This window comes from Cupressus sempervirens, chromosome 6 (assembly GCF_028749045.1).
Source record: "Cupressus sempervirens isolate cs-2001-9-10 chromosome 6, ASM2874904v1, whole genome shotgun sequence".
NCBI classification, from domain to species: domain Eukaryota; kingdom Viridiplantae; phylum Streptophyta; class Pinopsida; order Cupressales; family Cupressaceae; genus Cupressus; species Cupressus sempervirens.
Window position 1 is genome coordinate 495,010,568 of NC_143123.1, and position 17,574 is coordinate 495,028,141.

General features: G+C 37.6%; 1 protein-coding gene across 2 annotated transcripts in view; it reads left to right on the top strand.

Moving 5' to 3' along the window:
* LOC149553194 (ATP phosphoribosyltransferase 2, chloroplastic-like) overlaps positions 1-17,574 on the top strand; it is a 151,458-nt gene that overhangs the window by 102,200 nt on the left and 31,684 nt on the right. The window lies entirely within an intron of this gene.

The window sequence follows — 17,574 nt, forward strand, 5'->3', positions numbered from 1 at the left end:
AAAGAATTTGGATAAAATCAGGAAAGGTACGATGAAGCCACATGAACAGATAGTGCAGATTTCCGAATCAGATATAAGAACTGAAATACTCAGCATTTATAAACATTATCAAAGACTCCCTAATCGAATTCAAAATGATCTATCATTCAATGATTATATGGATTTTTATCTCGAGCAGCAAAATATGGCTGATATGGCAAAAAGAAAGTATTTGGAGTTGGCCTAGGATCTCTTTGCAAACGAACAACACACAGGGGTGTATGAAGAAATTCCGATAGGCTAGAATTATCATTTGGATGATCTTGAAATAGAAGAGCAGACGACTACCAGTAATGAGCAGCCTTCTCGCGATCACATAGAAGATGTTGTACGAGGTACAGGTTTCTTCGTTGGTGACTTGGAGGTGAGCTTTGTCAAGCAGAATAGTGAAGTGAGTTGCACTCAAGGTAATAACAGTTTGGGACCTTGGCATCATGAACCATATACTCATAATACTCAGAACGTGAATTTTAAGGAACAACCTAGGATGACACTATAGGACAATGAACAATTTCAGCAAGGAGATAATGAAATTCATGCCTTACAGAATCAGTTGAAGGTTAGTAAAGACATGGTCGTGGCATCCTTGATGCAGTTTGATAGTACCCATGAGTTCGTTAAGGAGCTCTATGGGGAGGTCGCAAGGGAAGGGGAAGGTGACTAGCATGTGGCCGATTTATTGAAGGTCAAAACAACCCTCAAGACCATGAAATTAGATTACTTAGATCTGTTGTCTGACAGGGATTATATTGATAAGTAGGAGATGATTTCCACAGCTAGTCAAATTGTGATGTGAATATCAGGATTTAACTGTGTGATTTTGAGTCAAACTCGATGACCCATGTTTCATGAGTAGTGATTCAACATGAATCCATCTCTCATGAGAATAAATGGAACACTTAGCACTCATTGGATCTAGGTGATGCTCACAGGGGTGAAGCACCGGGACTTCCCGGGAGGTCACCCATCCCAGTACTACTCCAGCCTGAGTGTGCTTAACTAGGGAGTTTCCTCCACAGTTAAACCCAAAGCTTGCAACCCCATTTGCAAAACCTTCACCAAGTGTTGTGCCTTATGAACCATTCATTAGAAAGCCCCTTAAGCTCATCAATTGATAAGTAGGAGATGATTTCCACAGCTAGTCAAATTGTGATGTGAATATCAGGATTTAACTGTGTGATTTTGAGTCAAACTCGATGGGATTATATTCTTAAGGTTGCTGAGATTTATACAACACAGTCAAATAGGGAAAAGGATGAGATTGAGGATCTCAACAGGATGCTTAAGTATGTTAGGGAGGCACTGAGTGAAACTCAATTATCTCTATAGGGAGCAGAAAATCAAATGAAGCTCATGGAGCACTCTCGAGAACTTGAGAATAGAATGAGGTAGGAATTCTTTTAGGAAGTCATTAACGAACTTGAGAGCATTCAACAGGTGTATGACTTGGATAGCTTCCCCAAACGATTAAGTAGCAAAACTTCAGAACACTTTCAGTTTGTTGACAACCCTTTGTTTGATGTTGTTGCTGATTAGACGTCTGATAGTCCTCTGCTTGTGTTAAATGAGGGATTATCCCTTGTTTTCCATGAAGAGGAAGAGTTTGATTTCAAACTTTGGGATCTTGGCTCAGATTCTATTAGTGAATCCGGTTCTCAGCATGGGAATGATGAACCAACTTCTGTTGCTTATTATTGGATCAGCCCCAACGTATTTTCCGATTTCATCCTATTCAGGAGTTGGGTGAATTTTCTTCATTAGCCTCAGAACAGTTTTCAATGGAGTATTTATGTGAGTTTTGTGGGTAGATTCTCAACATTTTTCATATTCATAGCTCCTAGGCGCTGGGGAATTCTCCAAATTTATGCCGACAGTATGAATTTTGATGTCCATGGGATGGTGGTTTCAGCTTTTGAGCAGCTCATTTTTTACATCATTCAAGTTAGGTCTTCAAATTCTATTGGATTATACATGGACCCTAGATATATTTCTATATCATCATAACAACGAGGCAGCCTAACAGAGTTTGGGATCTAGGTGTTGGTAGGATATATCTATGGTTAGACGAGGATTTTATTGTGGTCCTATTCAGTTTGAGGTTGATTATGGTGATGACTAGTGTTGATCAGTTTACAGGCTCAACGTTTCTTCAAAGAGTAATATGGGACCCAGGAATTCGGTTGATAGGTGTTTTGCAAAGTGGTACTGTGCCTCACAGTTTGGTCAGTTTTTTTTCAGTTTGGATTACAAGGCTGCCTGCAGACTCGTATCGGATCCTGGTACTAATTGCTTGAGGACAAGCAATTTTAAGGAAGGGAGATTTGTAATGTTCCTTTTTTTGGAACATTAGAAATAACGAAGTCTTATTTTACGTAACATTAAATTGACTATGAGACACTCAAAATATTAAAAAGGTTGACTTAATGTTATATAAGGGACAAAGGGGCAAGGAGGAACAAGACGAAATGTCTTAGGGAAGTTGGAGAGCAAGAAGGGAGTAAGACGAAAAACCAGAGAGGAGCCGAAGAGTCTTGGTTTGTGTATTAAAAGGGGAAAGAGGTTCATTGTTGGATATGCTTGATTTATTATTCAGTTCAGTTTCCTCTCTTGCGAGAGTCTCAAAAAGCTTAAACTTTCAGCTAGTTGGAGGACGTAGTCTCTCTTGCTAGAAGGCAGTCATTGTCTCGGGAAACATCGTTTTAGGTGTTTTAGTTGCGCTTACAGGTTCTTATCCTATCATTCCAATCCGACTGTTAAATCTGTATTTAGGATTGGTTTTTGTGTATTGGTTATTGTATTGCTGTTGTAAAATACAATAATGTTTTAGTTGCCGGTTGTTATATTGCTGCTGTATAAGGCAATAACGTTGTTTAAGGAATTAAGAGTTTGCTGGTTCATCTCATTAGTTTGATATTTATGGTTATATGTTCGACATCTTGAATGTTATTTTGGAAATAACAAATTGTTATCTTGTGGAGGAGTCTTTAGTTTTATTGTTATCTTGTATTGCATGTTCTTATAATTACATTTGAATATTAAATTCATAAAGAGGCTAGATATATGCTGGTGGTCCTCATCTGTTTTCGATTGTATTCGTAATACATCTGCAATATTCAGTTTTAAATATACTAAAAAAGGGAAAACAAAATAATATCCAGAAAGGGATATTACAATGTCTCTGCCTTGACATAGTTACTAATATCATCGTGACTAGAGATCCCTGTTTATATTTTCTTTGAAGTCGCTGTGAATTGGAGACTTACTCTGACTGCTACCATCGCTGACTTGAACTTGCTTCTAGATTGATTTCCTTCTTATGTATTCAAACCAGTGTGCAATTTGCTTATCTTAGTTATCTTTGCTATTGATGTTTGTTTAGCTATGAGATATTGACATGCGTATCTTTCTCCATTCGAATTATTGCATATGATTATCTTGGAAACTCATGAACCAGGCTTAGATAATAATGTCCATGAGCCACTCTATATTTATGAGATGAGTTATTTTGCACATTCATTTTAGAGTCAATTGATAGGATTTGTCCTCAGCATGATGCATTACTGGTGTAGTTGATGATTGTCCACCTTAGCAAAAGGATCATCTGGTTATGTTAATACTTAATTGATCGTTGTATTTACATGGTCTTAATAAAGAAAGTTCTTCCATTTCTATTACTAAACTTATTCACAACATATACAAATTTGTGACTCTATTCTTGTCTTTTCCTCCAAGGTTCTTCCTTTCATAGGCATAGTATGCAATCTTCATGCATTCATTTGATGTACACTAGTAGCATCAGCTGTTTCAGAAACCAAACTAATCAGTATGATGATCCAAGGCCCAAACTTTTCTTATGTTGTTAAGTCCCTTCCTTATAGATTGATGTTGTTTATACTTGAATACTATCTATATCATGGTCACAACAATTCTCTCCAAGTCTTGACATCACGAATTGTCATTAGACGGTGACAATATGTCAACACACAACAACGATGAAGAATCTAGTAAGAAGGTACAAGGCCTTTAAAAAGACATACTGGGTATGATGTGGGAGTTCAAATCGATGAAGGCTAACACAAGCACAAGCGAGGATGGAGATCTCTGATGTATGGAGTGCAAGGAGGGCTACGCCAAGGGGGCATGCCCCGAAAAAAGAACTTCTGTGACATTTGCTAGATTATGGGTTATTCCACTAAGGAATGCCTATATAATATGAAGACATGGGGTCAACAAGTGTTGTTTACCCCGACAACCTCCACAACCACTGCAACAACAGACCCTTAAGAAAAGAACACCACAACATTGTTTGGTGGCTATCGAAATAACATATGTAGAGGATGAAACAACAACAATAATAACAACAATTACAATATGATGCCAAAGGGAGGCCAATGATCTAATGTTGGGCGTGTAGCAAGTGGAGGCATTTCACTTGCAATTGACAAAGGGAAGAAATAGCCCCAGTTCTTGTGTAGATGGTGTGGACTAGGAAACTATGAGGACGTAAGTTGTTTGAAGTTAGGCATCAACTTGTTGAATATTTAAAAGGTGGGTATAGAGGAGATGACACTGGCAGCCATTAGGTCTTAGGCAAAGAAAGCCACTTACCTCAATCGCCGCACAAAGAAGCAAAGAATTCAGGACGCGAAGGCCAACATAGAAAGAGTGATTGTAACATCCACTATTTACCAGGTGTTAACTAACAACTAACATATCAAAGAAATACAGTTATTACTTCATTTTCATAGGAAGACAGTTATGTCATTTATGTTCATGTGAATGAGATTAATGGTTAAAATCAGTTAAACAAACTGTCATAACTAAGAATTGAAAACACCATCAATGAATTTACTATGGAAATTCAATTCTATATACCATGGAATTCGAGACCAAAATTAATTTAGGAATGCTTTTGCAAACACCCAGGTTAGTCCACAAATACCACTATAACCATATCAAATGACAACTACCAATAATTACCACTATATCAATTAGGGCATTACTTACCTTCGTTTTAATTAAGGCATCAATTACCATCAGATCGTTTAAGGCATCAGATACCATTATATCATTTGGGGCATCAATATCACTGTATCATTTAGGGCTTTAGATACCATTGTATCATTTAGGGCTTCAGATACCACTATATTATTCCTTTCCTTCTGATTTTCTTAACTGTGACAATAACAAAAGATTAGAAAATTTGCTCATAATCATTATTCTTATAAATGAAAGACTAAAATAACAATCCATCAAATAAATCTATTTCTCGCAAATAAATATATTCCACAGTCAGTTAGAAGATCAATCGATCTAACCGGTTGCCAATTATATTGACGATAAGTGCTACTTTCATTTAAAGAAATAATGGTAATGATGATACAACTCAATTAATCTAACCTTCTACTTGAACATACATCTTAAAAGTAAAAATACTTATGTCCAACAAACGTTTGATTGCATAACTTATCTTTATCTAATAACTTGAACATCAGGATACAATCGATGGAACCGCATGAGCTATTAAATAAACAATTTAAAACATAAAATAGTTTAATATAATATGTACCTCCAAGGATTTTAAATGATCTCACCATATTATTCTAATATAAATCTATGTACGTACACAGATATAAAAATGAAGTGACACCATCGTATTATTTTCTTATAATAAAATGATGCCACCTCAACCATTTGCCCAGTGATGGTGATGCTCTTGTGCCTAATTCTTTTCTAACAATGCTTCCACCCCTTCGATGTGCTTCCTACAAGGAATTTCTCCACAGTTAAATCATATTACCAATCAAGTTATTTAATCATAAAAAATCATAATGGCTAATTGCCTTTTTCAATTCCATGAATTCGTGATAAATAATCAACTAGCATGTTATCTTCACATGAAATTATAACAAATAACGATCTTACCATTTTGTAGGATTATAACAATTTTAACTGTCAATTGACTTCATGTGAACCTCAATGGCTATATAAACATTTTAAATTGGGTGAAAAGTTGGGATGTAACAGAGATGCTGGCAAAGAGGAGGGAGACACATGAAATGACAAGCACCTCACTAAGGATAGAGGCCAAACAAAACAATTTACAATAGATGATGCAGATTGAGGTATCAATCAAACTAAAGGACTTGGAGACAATGCCTCAGCTATGCACAACCCTCCTAAACACTGTACTAGCTTTAAACTGTAAGACACAACATGTAGACAACAAAGAAGAGCCCATCGACCCTTACATAGAGCCAATGTTGCTATTTGTGAATAGTGGGAGACACCTGACTGTAGTATAAATGGTTATTCTTGGCACCATTCTAACGGACACCATCGTGGATGGAGGGTATGATGTTAATGTGCTTCTAGAGGAGAGATGGAAGAAGTTGGGGAAATACACACTATGGCCACCAACCCTCTAGCTTGTGGGTGCAAACCAACACAACATCAAGTTGATTGGGACGCTAATGGCACAAAGGTACTGATCGACACTCAATCATTTGTACTTGACTTTGTAGTAATTCCATTGAAGAGAAAGGGGTATGACACTATCCTCGGGGGAGGGTGGTTGGTGGCGGCCAAGGTAAACCATAATTGGAAACAAAATACTTTATCCATGGAGAAGGGCAGAAGAAAATGTACCATCGACCTGAAGGCACAAATGGTAAGCAAGAACTTAACATCCTCGTTGGAATTGGAAGCCAAAGGAGGAAGCATGAAAGGTAGAGATCAAGGGAAGTGAAAGATGGAACTCAATGAGGAAGGTATGTTCGAGTTGGAGGATTTCTCGAAGGATGAACTCGACTTAATGAATTGCCTTTGACATTGGCAAATGGAAGATTATGAACTGCAACATGCTTTAGGTGGATGAAGGGGCAGAGAAATACATATGCCCCTTAAAATTTGAAGAACACACTGAAGAGGAGGCTGCACATCTGTTTGACATGGCAAGATCAATTCGGTACGAGGAACCTTCACTGAAGGTCACCGACCTCGATGATGAAGCTAATTGGAAGAACATCCTCATGGGTGATGACTCGGAGCTGTTCTAAAAGTGTCTGTATTCAAATGACACTAGTCCGAATAACATCCTCGTGGGTGATGATTGGAACCAGTTGTGAAAGCGACAGTGTTTAAAATCTTCACTTAGTAAAAAGACGTTTTTTCTTGGACGTCCAAGGATTTAAAAGGAGTACCTTTGAAACTGTGTCTGCACCGATTCCATTAGTACCTGATGTTAAACTGGTACGAAAGAGACTGTACAACATGAATAAGAATTATGTCACATGGGTGAACGATGAGATCAAACGAATGTTGGAGGTTGGCATTATTTTTAAAATGCGGACAAGTGAGTGGGTCTCTACCATTTTCATATCATTCAAGGTGGCGAACCAAATTTGCATCTATGTAGACTCCTGATGCCTCAATGTAGTCATGGTAGAAGAGCCCTTCCCCATCCCCTTTATTGATAGCATCCTCGAAGAAGTGGTGGGGCATGGGATGGATTCTCAAGCTACAATCAAATATCTATAGTGGAAGATGGGGATTATGCTTATAATCGGATGCCTTTTGGTCTTTGTAATGCACCAACGTTCTAGAGAATCGTATTGGACATTTGTGATAAAATGTTTGTTGGGAATTTCAAATACTTTTTGTATGATTGATCCATCTTTTGTATATAAGACAAACATTTGGTGGCGCTCAGGGAATGCATCGAAAGGTGTAGGAGAGCGCCATTGACATTGAACCCGAAGAAATGTAGGTTCATGGCACCACAAGGGAAGCTACTGGGACATATCACATGCAAAGCGAGATTAAGAATAGACCTCGACAAGGTTACGGTGATTGTGGAGATGGAGCCTTGATATGTACTATGGAAAGGTCACAACTAATGATGGTAAGCTCCAAATGCAAAGAAGTAGTTTTAAGTCCTTTCTAATGGTTGAGACAATTAGGTAGTTCAAACATAGGTTCCACTAGATGACCTATCTCAAATAACTTACCTATTTCTCCAACCACACTCAAGCTTCACCAATCTCTCTATTGACCCTTCAGCTTCCTAAGGCAACCTCACAAGCATTTCTTAGGATCTTTCAACACGAACTTCCCAAGGGCATTGCATAGGGTTCAAACATCCCATTCCACTTTGTTCAACCAATTATTGGGTTACAAGCAACAAGGCAAAGACCAAAAAAGAGAAAATGCAAACAGGCCTAAAAGAGACCTAAAACAATTAGGCCTCCAAATTGATTATTGGGCCACAATTCAAAATTCTTCCAAAACACCTACAGTGTAATAAGCCCCAACCAGCTCTAACTTTGAAAACACTAATTGTCTTTTAGTCTTATGTAGCTAAACATTCCGTTAATCATTTTACTAGCAATCTTTAATAATACTGAAAATGAAACAGAACAACTCTACTGTGGATTGCAAAAGAAAATGTTTGTGTTTAATACCTTTGAATTTTTGGATACTAATGACAATTGCAAAATTGAGGCAAAGATTTGCAAGGAACAACAAGTATTTTATTTATTCACTTATACTTTGCACATTCAACATTATTGGAAATTGTAATTACAAATTAACAAGATTGACCCAAAAACCTGGTGGAAGTGCCTTAGTATATTCTCCAAATTGCACAGGCAATGTCTGGGCACAATGCTTATCTTTCTGAAGTCAATTGCAGCCTCTCAAATCCCAGTCACAGGTCTTCACATTAAATTGTAGGTCAAATCTGTAGATCACAGGCTTGCTAGCAATATATGCAGGACCAAAATATTAATCACAGGTCTGATAAATGAATTGCAGGGCCAATATCTGAAACGCTGGGCCTAATAGGATTGACGCAGGTTTCCGATAAACACAATGACTGCCACAGAATGGACGACAGCCACCTTGTTTATGCACAGGCGTTCTGCACGGTTCCAGAATTAAAAAGCAGCAGTTATAATATTAAATCCTTGGCAAATTCTTCAGTGATATTTGCTTCCCAGGATAAATCGCAGGAGTTCGAGTAGCAGACAATTCCCTTCAAATCAGGCAATAACTTCAGCATTAAAACTTCCCACTCAAAACACCTGTACATCAAATGCAAGCACTTAGAATTTTGCCCTTACATATGCAGAATGATTCCTTTCAGCTTGCAAGTGGCAATGCAAGTAAGTCTACAAAATAATATCTCCCAGCAACAGTAGATACAGTAGGAGACTCCAGAATCATAGAGTTGATAATTCTCAGAGTAATGAAGACCCAATTTGCACCAGCACCAAATTGATTCTTCAACAGAAACCAAAGTCTTCCTAGCCATAGTGTGAACAGTAAGGAATATATCTAGCAAATATCAAGTCCACTATACTTAAATAGTGGAATGAATAACACTTCTTACCTTTGCAACCCTTATACTTCAGCAAGGGCACAAAAATCTAGAAATTTAGGAATGTCACTAAGACAATAAAAGCAAATAATATTCAATCGGATGCCTTTTTCCATCAAATGGGCTCATATTTATAATCTTGAAATGGCACAAAGTTTTCCAAATGCAACTTCACTTAGAAAGCTTCCTCAACACAACATTAAAATATAATAAAGTGCCATATAATATAATTATTAATTACTTTTGGCTCCCAAAAATGACCTTTTCCACCATAACTTAATATTTTGACACACAAGGCCACTGTTTCTTGTGCCCATGATATAAACTTTTCAGCTCGGTTCCAACGACCCATGATGCTGAGGTGACCAACATACAACACCAACAAAAATAACAACCTCAACATATTTAGATGAGTAATAATAATAATAATTCACCTGTCTTGCAGAAACAACATACTTAGATGATTGAATCTGATAGGGTGACTTACTATAAATAGATGCTTCCTCTAAGATTCTTGGAGCCCAAACCAGAAGACCGAAATAAAAACCAAGAGCATCACTCAACTCTTTTAACTCAACTAAGCTTATCATAACTAAGAGTTTCACTTACTATAAATAGTAAGTCCCTCAAACGGAGCAAAAACACACCATAGGCTGTTGGAAAGCCAATAACCCCACAATTAAGACCCTCAAATCCCATTGTCAACTCACGAGGGTCCCGATGGTGAACTGACTAAGCCAACCGTAGGAGCCTGCTAAAAATGGGGACTTTACATCCAAAAAAAAAATGAATGTTCAAACACCCATTTCAGAGTACTATATGATTCCAAAGTTTCAGATCTACAACCTACTTCTAGGTCGCTAACCCACAAAACCTAAGGCTTAAGGGTTTTAGGTGTAAAAATTAGGGTGAATGTTGTTCTAGGGAACTTTGAGCAATACTCAATAAATCACAAAGTATTTGATATGGACACTTAAACTCTTCTTCCATGAAGCTACTATAGTGAGCCTATACCACCTTTATTCTTCTACAACATTTTAAGTATCAAACACTAGGTAGTCACATATACAAATACCTAGCCAAACCAATCAGCACCTGGTATGAACTTGGAGGAAAAGAAGTGTTTGAAAGCAGAAATGTAATAATACAGAGGACTACCTCTCTGTTCCCCATGAGATTCCATAGGTACAATGGGTTCAAGGAGAGAGATAGCCCATTGGGATCAAACCCTATTTAATAGTCGTATGATCACTGTGATAACTAAGTCTAAACAGGGGAAAAATAACTCACCAAACTACAAAAATAGTTGTCAAACTATATTAAAATGCAATGCAAAACATTCACAATCACATCTCAACAATGACAATCAAGAAAATAGGTAGTTGTGCAACGAATTCCCTCCAAAGTCTTATTCCAAGTCCTCATTAACCAATTCAAATACGCTACATCCCTTATAAATATGCTTGTGGAGTGTCCTTTCACCTTCCATGGAGGCTTCTGTATGAGGAACAAGAGGTGATTGTTTACCTTTACCAGTTTGCAAAAAATTGCAAAAGTTGCATTTTTGCAAGTTTTGCAATTTTGCAACATTTTATGCAATTTCTAACCTAACAAAGATTAGAACCTTCAATCATGATGCAATGTCACAATGACCTACATCCACCATCAATTACATTACATGCCCAAATTTTATGAAAAATTGACCTTTGAGTGGTGTCGACCTAGTTTGACCAAGTGGCTAAGATAGCCTTATTGTGACAAAAACATACCGTAAAGACTTCAAACCATCATGACTTGACTTCATTACATTTGTAAGATGTTATAACATCCTAAGATCAACTACCATACCAAAATTTGAAGGATATGATGAGGAACAACAATGGTGTTTCTATAGCAAGCCTCCCATGGATGTCTCAGGGGTGCAATCATTTCTTTGCCACATTGGCTATTATCGACGGCTTAAATTTTTTTCACTCAAGTCTTCTACCCCTTAGACAAATTTGCAATGAAGTGAGAACCCTACACTTGGGGGACCAAACAAGGCACATCTTTTTAAGAGTTGAAAACAAGACTTGTAGGAGCACCAATTCTACCATATCCGAATTGGGACAAGGAGTTCCATGTGCATGTGGATGCTTTTGATTTTTCTATTGGTGCAACTTCGGCTCAAGTGGGCGACCATGGCTTAGACAATCCTAGCTATTTCACTAGTAGATTGTTGTCAAGGGTGGAGAAGAACTATAGCATGATGGAGCAGGAGGCTCTCGAAATGGTCTATGCAGGTCAAAAGTTCAAGCACTACCTATTGGCAATCCCATTCATGTTCTACGTGGACCGCCAGACATTGATATATTTGATCAAAAATACTATAATGCAAGATAGAGTAAGTAGATGGTTTTTATTGTTGTAGGAGTTCACATTCACCATCATAGTGCGGTTAGGGAAGAGCCATGTAATTGTTAACCAACTTTCTAACATCAAGTTTGGTGAACCACCAGAGGGGGTGAACAATGATTTCCCCTGTGCGTGTTTGCTTCACATTGCCATATTGTCGATGTGTTACACAAGCATCAACAAGTACTTATCCACATCTGAGTTCTTGAGGGACATGTCATCCAATGAAAGAAGGAAGTTGGTCTTGAGGATCAAGACATTCATCTAATCAATGCATTGTTGTATAAGAAGGGACTGAATGAGGTGCTCTAGAGATTCGTCACAGAGGAAGAAATCTCAAGTGTCCTTTAGCAGGTGCATGAAGGTCCGACTTGCAAATACACGGGGCTTGACATTGCGACGAGGAAAGTGCTGCTTGCATTCTAGGGTGGCCCTCGATATACTACGATGCTAGGGAGTGGGTTGTAGGGTGTGACATATGTCAACGAGTCGAATAACCATTGAAGTGGGACGTCATGCCTTTGAACCCCTCACAGGCGCAGGAGTTATTTGGCAGGTAGGGACTTGACTTCATCGGGCCATTGAAGGCCAACAGAGAAAGAGGTGCAGATACATCGTGGTGGTAATGGAGTACTTGATGAAGTGGGTAGAGGCGCGGGTGTTGCTGGATAACTCGACATTCACCACAACCAGGCTTATTTATAAATAGATTATCATAAGGTACAACATCTCGATGGAACTAACAAGTCACCACGAGGGTCACTTTGTGAACCATGCCATTTCATTGCTCACTATAGAGTTCAAGATTTTCCATTCCCAGTAAAGTCCTTATTAGGCCTGAACAAATGGCCATGTTGAAGCCACAAATAAAATATTGGTACTAGTGATATACAAGTCGTGCAAGGTAGAGCAAGAAGATTAGGAGAAGCTGTCGTTAGCACTTTGGGCCTACTGCACAACGTACAAGGTGACTACTAGACAAACCATTCTAGTAAATGTACATAATTCATTTTCCATGTTAAATTCATGGTCCCGAGCTGTAGGATTGCTAATGAGAGAAAACTAGGAGATATGGAAAGATTTCAGGAGAGGTTGTATACCTTAAACAAACTAGATGGGCGTCGAATGATGGCACATTGGGCTACTAAGGCAGCGCAACAGAAGAATAATGCATGGCATGACAAACACTTGAGTCGGATTTTGTTTAGTCTTGGACAACTCGTGCTGAAGTACAATGGGATAAATGAAATCAAACCGAGGAAGTTTAAAGTCAGGTAGCTTGGGCTATACAAGGTTCGAGAAGTTGGCAAAAATGTTAATATTGTTGTGGACACTTGATGGATGGGAGATCCCAGATGTGGTTAATGGGTCTAAGTTGAAGCCCTACCATGAAAGATAACACCGAAAGGGCGGTTCGAGACAAGGGAAGGTGCTGCAAGGTAAAATAGATTAGGAAAAATTGAGAACTCTGGTCACCATATGGGTTGCCAAGTCATAGCACAGATGACCCACAAAGTAGCGACAAAAAAGCCATCATTGCATGGTGGGTCACATGGCATAGTAGCCCACCTCAACAAAAGAAAAGAACACTACCATCATGCAGTATACATTTGCACTGTACAACGCTTTCCATTAGAAGGACGTCGAGAGAGAGCAACACTTGACAAACAATAGGCTAGCAACAAACAAAATTAGATTGTATAGTGTATGACAAATTCAGGTTGTTCGAAACTCCACACGCAAGCTCCATACAGTATGACAGTAAGTTAGGGAGAGAAAATAATAAGACTGTACGGTTGAGCACACCATGCAACAATGTGATCGCGGAGGATTGCAGAGAAGGACAAGTGCCTGAAGTATTCTGTTCAAAGCTACAACAAAAAGAGCACGAGATTGTGGTTGGGTCATACGACAACTCAAATAAAGGCTAGTGGAGTAACAAATTAGTCACACCGCATGACATGAGAACGGAAGATGAAAAAAGAGCCTACAACATTTAGCGCTATAGATATAGAAGACAACCACATAAGGAGATCCATTGGCAGTATTCGCATGCACAAAGGATATGTTGCCGAAGTGAATGCACAAAAGCATTATACAAGAGGCTATATGTTGTGGAGGATTGTTTTGAAGATGAGACACGTTCTCGTAATGCACTATTCCAATGATAAACGAAGGACTATAAGGTATTTTCACCAACATGTAATTTTCTTGAAGCTACAACTCTAGGCGAGGAGAAATCAATGAAAGCATTGTTATGGACAATGCATCAGACAATATAGAGATAGAAATGGAAGGAAAGGGGATAAAGTAGTGAAGGTGGAAAGATGAGCTAACAAGTTGCATTTGGATGCTACAAAGATTTTGTTTTGTATGGTTAGGGGAAATCAGAGAGTCTATACACACCAAAGAAGAACCATAGGCAACTGAAGGAAACATATGGGATCAAGCTAATAGTCATCTTACCACACAAATGAAAAAATGTACAGTTGAGCCATACAAGGGAGTAGTTAGTTGTGATGGAGCCTCAAGTTTTTGCAAATTATAGCCTTCACTCAAGTATTTTTATCTGATCCTTCATCATATGACTATATTTGCATTATAACAAGAGTTTAATAATCTTTGCCATGAATTAATCTAGATATATATACTCTTATGCATCCTACTCATTTTCTTACAGAATAATATTTTTTAAAGTTTCATATGAATCATTGTTAGTATGAAAGAGTCATCATTATTAATCTTAACATTTTTAGGGGATCATCCTAGTTTTTTCATGTCTTGATTTCAAATTAATTGCATGGAATCTAGTAGATAATTGGAGAAGCCGTACGATATTTAACTGCATGAAGAGGATTCTAGATTGAATCGGAACAGATGACATTGATTATTTTCCCATCCAAAACAACTGCTCCATCCCAGTAGTCTTTGGTATTAGCGAAACAGGAGTTATCCAATCTAGAGTTTCCTTTGAGGCATACCGTCTTTGAAGAATACGTCCGTGGAACATAACTATTTCTGTTGATTGATGCCATAGGAACACAGAAGGGAAACTATGCAGTTGACAATGTTAGTCAGAGAATTTCAAGAAAAGGTTGGCTCGTATGATGAACGGTGTGAAAAGCCCGAACACATAGGATGTTGTATGGATTGCAAGAACTCCTGCTGTGGATGAATCACGCAAGCTAAACCTTCCTAAAAAACTTAAATACGCAGGAAAATGTCTCCACTATGGCTGGCCTGATCATTGAAACTCCTGTCTGCAATTATTCACTAATAAGACTCGGATCTTAAGTTTGTGATATTCAATTCAGAGCAATGAATTATTGCGGGGAAATACCAAAGCAACAGTGTATCCACAGAAAATAAAGGAATTGTTTTGAAATTCATTGTCAAGCCCGATATTACAAGGAAACGATGCTTTACTGTTTCATAACTCTTTTCGCGTATGGATGCTGGGCGTGTTCGATCTAGATATATGGAGGAAGTACCCTGTGTATTAGCAAGTGGTTCACCACGTACACCTTATGGTTCAGTTCAGGAATATTGAAGCATGTACCATCGTTCCCATTCGCAAGCAGTTTTCTAATCACAGTAGGGTCCAGGATTATGATGCACACCTATCTTTAATATCCTATGCATGTATAGTTATTTGGTTAGTTTTCTATTTTGCATAATTAATTACCTTCTCAAAATGGGGAAACCGCCATCCTCAGATAATTGTGTGTTAAGCAATCAGAGTTGTAATTAGTGGATTGGCGGTTGTAATCTGAAAAGGTGTGTTGTTTCAGATTCAATGTTGAGCACCTTTTGAAAATATATAAATATGAGACGTAAAAAGCAAGACAGATACCATTATCCTGATAAGAAAAAACATTTTTCACAAATTAAGAAAGCAATTTGCCTACAGTATCATTTATGAAAGGGATTTTTCCTCTATACAATAAAAAATCTGGATCGAATGAACAGGGATTGATTTGCATTGACAACTCTTCCTGGATTGTGATAATGTCTGGTATGACAAAATCTTAACGTTCTGTCTTATTTAAGTGGAGATTCAATTCGAAAGGCAGCTTAGTCTTCTACAGTTACTAGAGAAAAAGGTAGATTGTTCTTAAGAATATTTGATTTGAGAAATCATTTATTGTATTCAAAATCTGATCATCAGATATAAAGTAAACAATTGTGTGTTTTCATATATTTGTCTAGTTGATCTTCGTTCAAGGGAAGTTAAAATTCATCTAGTCTGACTTTGGATTACATTCATAGGTAATTTCTCAATCTGATATCTCTGAGCAATTGATGATATTGTGTTAAATGTGTAGAATTGTACTTAAATACCTGCTTATCAATTGTTTCTATTGCCCAAAATAGATAAGACACTGGTCTTGGAAAATATTTAGATGCAATCGTATTATCTGAATTCCTTAAGTTGATTGAGCTTTTGTCTTTTTTTTCCCTTTATAAAAATCTTTTCGTTTATCATTGCAGTTCAAAAACATTCTTATTTCAAATATCTTTACTCTTAAATAAATACATTCATAATTGTTACTGTTCTAGAATATCGAAGTGTTAACGAATTCGCAATTGAAGTTATTGGGTAAGTTTTTTGAAGTTAATATAATTTCAGCATATCTCACAAATTTACCCAAATGGTGCAAGTTAAAAGTTTTCCAGATCTCTTGCCATTCGAAGGACTTTTCTTGCATTTACAATCAGATTGTCTGCTATAAGAACTCTTGGACTTTAGTGATTGGTTCAGGATTAGTTGCACCCGCCTTGGCCTTGCAAAGCCAGAAGTGCAGAGGACTCGGATCAAATCAATTAGTCTTGTCAAAGTTGGCCTCCAACCCGTTGGAATCCCAGTATTAATTGACAAGGCTCATAGGATTCCAATCTGTGGTTTTGGGAACCAACAAGTTGTACGAGGGTGATAGCAAGTCATATAGTAGGATTCAAATTATTTTGTACTAGCATAGTAAGGAGACACTGTACACAACAGGGAAAAATAGTTTGTACATCTTTAAGAAAAGGAATGGAAGAAAACCATACGCAAGGGAGGATATTGGTACTGTATGCCGCACGAGAAACCCCATTATGCAATTGAGGAGGCCATACGAGAAAATTGAAACTATATGAATTTTATAATGTTCTAGATGACCTCTACAAGCTCCATAGAATGTACAGTTCCGCTATTTTGTGCACAGTATGACACTATCCATACAACATTCTAGTGCTTCTTTTTTTGGTGCAACATTTAGAGTCCTCCATAAGACACTTGCATTTTGTTGTACAATGAGCCCACACTCTACCATACAAAACCTGCATACGAGACATTGATTGGATATTTTATACAATACAGGACCTCAAGCAACTTTGTTTTTTGTATGACCCCTGCACATAGTCTTGTATGGCACTCTAGCTCTTCGTCATGGCAATATATTCTAGATTTTGTACATCTCCAAGCAATTGTTTGACCACTCTAGTTACTCTCTTCGTATGCAGTTATTTAGTGGTGAGAATTGCATCAATGAATTTAACTAGATGAGATAAATTCATAAATAGCACACTTTCACACTAAGCCATTCAATACAAGAGAAAGAGGGGCTTCGAAACATAACTCCCAATATAACTCAAGTTAGATTAGCAAAACCCAAATAGGATGAAGGGAAGCCAATACTAAATCCAAATTATACTAAGGTAGTATGCAAGCAAGTCCTCTTTCATGCAATGTTAATTAAATGTGCAACGTGAATATAAAA